Here is a 6,000-nt window from a genome sequence, read left to right as displayed (position 1 = left end):
TATATATATATATATATATATATATATATATATATAAAAAGTGAGAGAGAGAGGACCGTTAGACTGTCTTTTTTTCTGGTCATCAACTTCTCGCCCTCAACCACAGTTTGATTCCCTCTTTGACTTTGTTTAAATAAATTAATTTGGGGAGAAGCACATGGAATTAAAATTCACATACAAGATTTTGTGTATCACACTATCACTAACAACATTTGATGGCATTCTATGAATTGCCCCAAAAGATTAATACATATATATTACACGATAGCTAACAACAATTTTTTTTAAAGATTTTATTAAAAAACTATCAAGAAGCTAACACATCTCATTACAATAAAATAAAAGTTAAAGCAGGGTTATGAAGCCAAGAACTTCAACCAAGCTTAACTTTGCTATATCTATTGGAAAAAAAAACCATATCTACAACATCATCAAAAATAAGAGATTTCCTAGGGATACTCGTTCCAAAGACAGTGAAATTTCTAAAATTCCAAAGACACCAAAAAATAGTCAAAACCACCGCATCAAAAGCTTTCTTCAATCCAGCTTATGCAGTTTGAAGTAGGTTGTAGAGTTCCATCAATGTCTTATCCACACTATTCAAATGATAAGTCATTGTGAAATTATCATATGAAAAGCTTACTTCAATCCAGCTTATGCAGTTTGTAGAGTTCTATCAATGTCTTATCCATACTATTCAAATGATAAGTCAATATGAAATTATCATATGAATTAATGAGAGATCAAAGCACAAGATCCATAGTTAGGTTCCTGTCAAAGAACCTCCCTCCTTAAGCTTGCATGACGTAAGGGATCTCATAACTTCAAATCGTTCTTGCCTTGCCCTTTGTTGAAACATTTCAGCCAATTGCAAGTTCATCTCATATGCCCAAGTGTTCTCGAAAGTCTTTTGTAGATCTGAGCACATAGAGGTGATCATGATGCAAGAAACCTTATTCAAGTCTTCAACGTGTTTGTGGTTAACAACCTTTTCTTCTTCAGTGGATAACTCATCTACGTTGGGAATGGGATTATCCAAAACGTACTCTTAATCATCATACATCAGGGTTATCCTAAGGTTACACATCCAATCGAGGTAGTTTGTGCCGCCAATGAGTTTTTCCCTTTGGAGAACAGAGATTTAGGAGAAGTTTGAATTGGTAGGTTCTGGAGGAGGTGAGAGAGGATTTTCATCAAGAACATACATATAAATTGAGAAAGATAGTTTAGTTAGTTGATTTAATCCTCAAATAATTACCCAATTTATATTAAGGCTAGGATACATATTTTAGATTCGATTTATGAAGAGGTATACCAAAATCATATCAAGAATTAGGTAGATAAAACTATTTATCAATTTCAATCTCTATGAAATTCCTATATATTTTGAGATTCATTACATCTTACATCTTACATGGGCACAAACACAAGCAGGTTGTGTGTGAAAAGAACAACAATATTTTAGAAAATCTTTTCAAATATCTGGTGAGCTCGTCATTACTTATCATTATTTTTCTATAAATTTTGATTTATGCTCAATTGGATCACGTCTATTAAAAGTCGAAGATCCAATAATTATTGATGAAGATCTAATATTTCATGATGAAATGCAATATTTCTTGATGAAGATGTAATATTTACTGATGAAGATTCACATTTCAATATTTCAAAGAAGCATCTTATACAAAAAAAAAGTCATTAACAATAAACTTTTTTACCTCCGGTATAACTTTCTGGTTGTGTTGTGTTTTTGTTTCCAATTATTTCATCATCAATTTGTGTTGTGTATTTGTTTCCAATTGTTTCATCATTAATTTGTGTTGTGTTTTTATTTTCAATTGTTTCATCCTCAATATCTATTATAGATTCTATATCTTCTAAAACTTGATCCGTCAATAATGCTTTTGTTTTCAAACAAATAATATAATACACTATTTACTATCATTGCATAAAGTCTTTTAAATCATATCATCATGTATAACAAAGCTCATGGCGTGATACATTTTCCTTATAAAATTAAAAGTAATTCTTCTAAGTAATGTTCTAGTCTACACTTATTATAACTTTCTAGAATTAGATTTTGATAAAGATTATCGGTGTTATATAATAACTAAACTATGAAAGACGGTTCATAATTCTGTAACAAAATTAATGTAAATATGAATTTTATGCAATTTCAAAATAACCGATCAGGCCACCTGAAGGAAGCCACTACAAACAAACTTATACAAACATAAATTTTTGAACACAAGAGCATAAACTATAGAGTAAGTTGAATCATCACGTCATTCATAAGATCATAAACAACACAATAAAACCTATATATATATATATATATATATATATATATATATATATATATATATATATATATATATATATATAACCAATAGAAAAGCCATCCGAAGACACCCACTAAGACAAAATTGAACCAAGAAAGATGAACATAAGTAGAAAAATCACGTAATCTCTTAGGCATTTCATCAAACATTTGTAAGACATCATTAAACATAAGTTGATAACCTTTTTATCATTAAATTTTTGCACTGAATCTAGTAAGATACATATACAATCCATATAAAAGCAACATCACTACAAGAAAAACATAAGAAATAATCGTTTTTTGTTGGTGATTTGACAAAGTAGTTCATATAACCAATATGTTAAGAGAATGTTTTGAAATTTCAATGCAAATGTCGATTTCATTCAAAATTTGCATAGATTCACAACGTTTTAAGTTTGAATCAACATCATTACCAGAAAAACTAGAAGAAAAAAATCATTTTGGTTCGTGATTTGAAAATTTGGTTCGTATGATTGACTGTTACAAATTCGGGGTCAATCAAGAATGAATCTCTTCGCGATGAAGAAATCTATGAAAAAATTGAGTTATACTAACCTGATTTAATGAGAAATCTTTTATCGATAAATAGAAAAAACTCTTTCAATTGAAAATAATGTTTCTTGTATGATTGATAACCCACTTCAGTTGTAAGCCATAAAGAAGACATTCATATAGATTACCGCTCAGATTAGCCCAAGGATATTTTGTGTTTTGGCCCAGCCCATTCAAAATATTTTTTTGACGTAAATGCCCTTAATGAGCTCGATTGGACAATAATTGTCCTTGTAATCCTCACCAAAATTTGAGTCCTCACAAGATCCAGACTATATATATATATATATATATATATATATATATATATATATATATATATATATATATATATATATATATATAGGATATAGATCCGGTTAGAAATTTGTTTTTGGTAGGAAGGTAAGAAGTTTTTTTTTCTACATATTTGTTTGACGAACAAAATAAATGAATCATTAGATGAATAAAAAATAACATGATTCACAAAAAAAATTCTCAAAAAAACATCTCGATGATTCATTTATACAATAATTTTGTTGTTATTCACTAAAATTGTCATAAAAGTGAATTTTTTCTTAATTACTTAAAATTGAATCATGAAGATGTTTTTTGGGGAATTTTTTTATTGTGAATCAACTTACAAATGAATCATCTAATGATTCATTTTGTTTGTTCGCTAAAAAAAATATATAGAAAAAAAACTTCTTACCTTCCTACCAAAATTTCCTTCTTATTTGATCTTGACTCTCTCTCTCTTTCTCTCTCTCTCTCTCTCTCTCTCTCTATATATATATATATATATATATATATATATATATATATATATATATATATATATATATATATAGGGAAAAGTGAATATACCCTTAAGAGTATATAAGCTTAGGTATCCAAACACACCATAATACGTCGTTTTGTTTGATATATTCATTATAATGTTCTTAAACTTCAACCTCTAACTTGATTTACTTTCAAGATTTTCGAAATTTCACAATTATCTTCCTCTTACATCACATCTTTTTGCCGACCACCTACTACGCTATATATATATATATTGTAGTTGAAAATGAAAATTATGTAAGAGGAAGATAAATGTGTAATTTATAAAAATCTTGGAAGTAAACCAAGTTAGAAGCTAAATTATAAGAACATTGGACAATTACAATGTATTATATGATGCAAAACGAGGTGGTATGGTGAATTTGGGTACCTAAGTTTATATACCCTTCAGGGCATATTCACTTTTACCATATATATATATATATATATATATATATATATATATATATATATATATATATATATATATAGAGAGAGAGAGAGAGAGAGAGAGAGACATAGATAAATAGATAGATAGATAGATTATTTCTCTCTCTCTCTCTCTATATATATAATATATATATATATATATATATATATATATATATATATATATATATATATATATATATAATAAAAATGGTAACATCCCAAAATACAAGGTAATTTTTTTTACTTCCAAAAGATAGTTAGAGTATCAAAATGTAACAACGTAAATTTTCAAACAATTTTTCATTTTTAAAACATAATTCACTCATAACAAAACCCATTGTATCACATAATATCTCAATGAACAACCCCAGAATCTCAAGTACATAAATCTTCATCAGTGTGTACAAACCATGCCAGCGCCTTCCCGCGATCCTCGCTAGTACCTGAAACACATAACACAACAATTGTAAGCATAAATGCTTAGTGAGTTCCCCAAAATACCACATACAACACATACGCCACTCGAGGCTACAGTACGACCCTCCGGTCGATGTGTCTCAGCGGGACCCTCCAGTCCCGTAGCTCGTTGGACCCTCTGGCCCGGTCATAGCTCGTCGGACCCTTCGGTCCAGTCTGTGTCGTTGGACCCTTTGGTCCGGTCTATATCGTTGGGACCTCCGGCCCGGTCTATATCGTTGGGCCCTCCGGCCCGGTCTATATCGTTGGGCCCTCCGGCCCGGTCTATTCAACACATAGCATACATATAACACAATGCACATAATCTCATATATACACATAGCATACAAGACCCTCCGGTCTACACATAAATACCACTCTAGGTCATGTATAGTGAGAAGACTCACCTCAATGAAGTCGGATAACTCTCGTGCTCATCGTCCCGACCTAGCCTCCTCCTATCATTCAAATAACATCCCCGATCAATACTCTCTCATAGTCTCATCTCTAAAGATTGGGTAGAAGGCCATTCTACCCCTCCCTAAACTTTCTTGAATCAGTCTTGACCAGAACCCTAAGGTCAACGAAAGTCAACGGTCAAACTTTGACCCGACTCATCGAGTGCACACGGGCGACTCGGCGAGTCCATGCGGGTCCTCTGAATCCTTCTGGCCTCTCTTGGCTCGTCGAGTCATCCTTTCACTCGACGGGTTCCTCCTGTTACGAATCGCGGGGCAATCCCGACTCGACTCGTCGAGTCCACTTATGAACTCGGCGAGTTGCTTCCATGTTCATCCTCAAATGACCTTCTAAGGTCAGATCTGCTTCTCTAGTCTATAGATCTGACCTTCCCAAGCATGATAATCACGTAAAGGTCGAATCTTGGTACACATGCAACACACCCAAAGCTTCTTTTGGTGAAATAACCACTAAAATGGCCTCCTAGGCTCATAACTCAAAAGGTATGGCATAAAGCAGAGTGGTAAGGACTCTCTGGACCTCTTAAGGTCCAGATCTATGAACCATCTCGTCTTGGGACCTCACATACTCCAGATTCAACTAAAAGAGGCATAAAGAAAACCCTAGATTTCACTAGAATCATTATAAACACGAGAATGGCACAGATTGTTACCTCCAACAGCTTCCTCTGATAAAATAAAAGTGGATCCAAGCTCCTCAACCCGCTTAGCTTGTTCTACCTCCTTCATTCTTGCTAAAACACACAAGAAATAGTGAATTAGCCTTCCTCTTGCACCACAAATGATCTCTCTGCTCTCTAGGGTTTCTCAGGGGTGAAGTGGCTGCAAATGGAGGCCATAAAGGCCTTTAAATAGGGCACAAACCCCGAGAATTAGGGTTTCAATCCACAGCGCGGACTCGTCGAGTCCGTTCATTAATCCAGTCAGCATACGCGA

Source organism: Lactuca virosa, chromosome 3, assembly GCF_052849685.1.
Source record: "Lactuca virosa cultivar CGN04683 chromosome 3, Lactuca_virosa_CGN04683_v6, whole genome shotgun sequence".
NCBI lineage: Eukaryota > Viridiplantae > Streptophyta > Magnoliopsida > Asterales > Asteraceae > Lactuca > Lactuca virosa.
Note: the sequence above shows the minus strand (reverse complement) of the source record.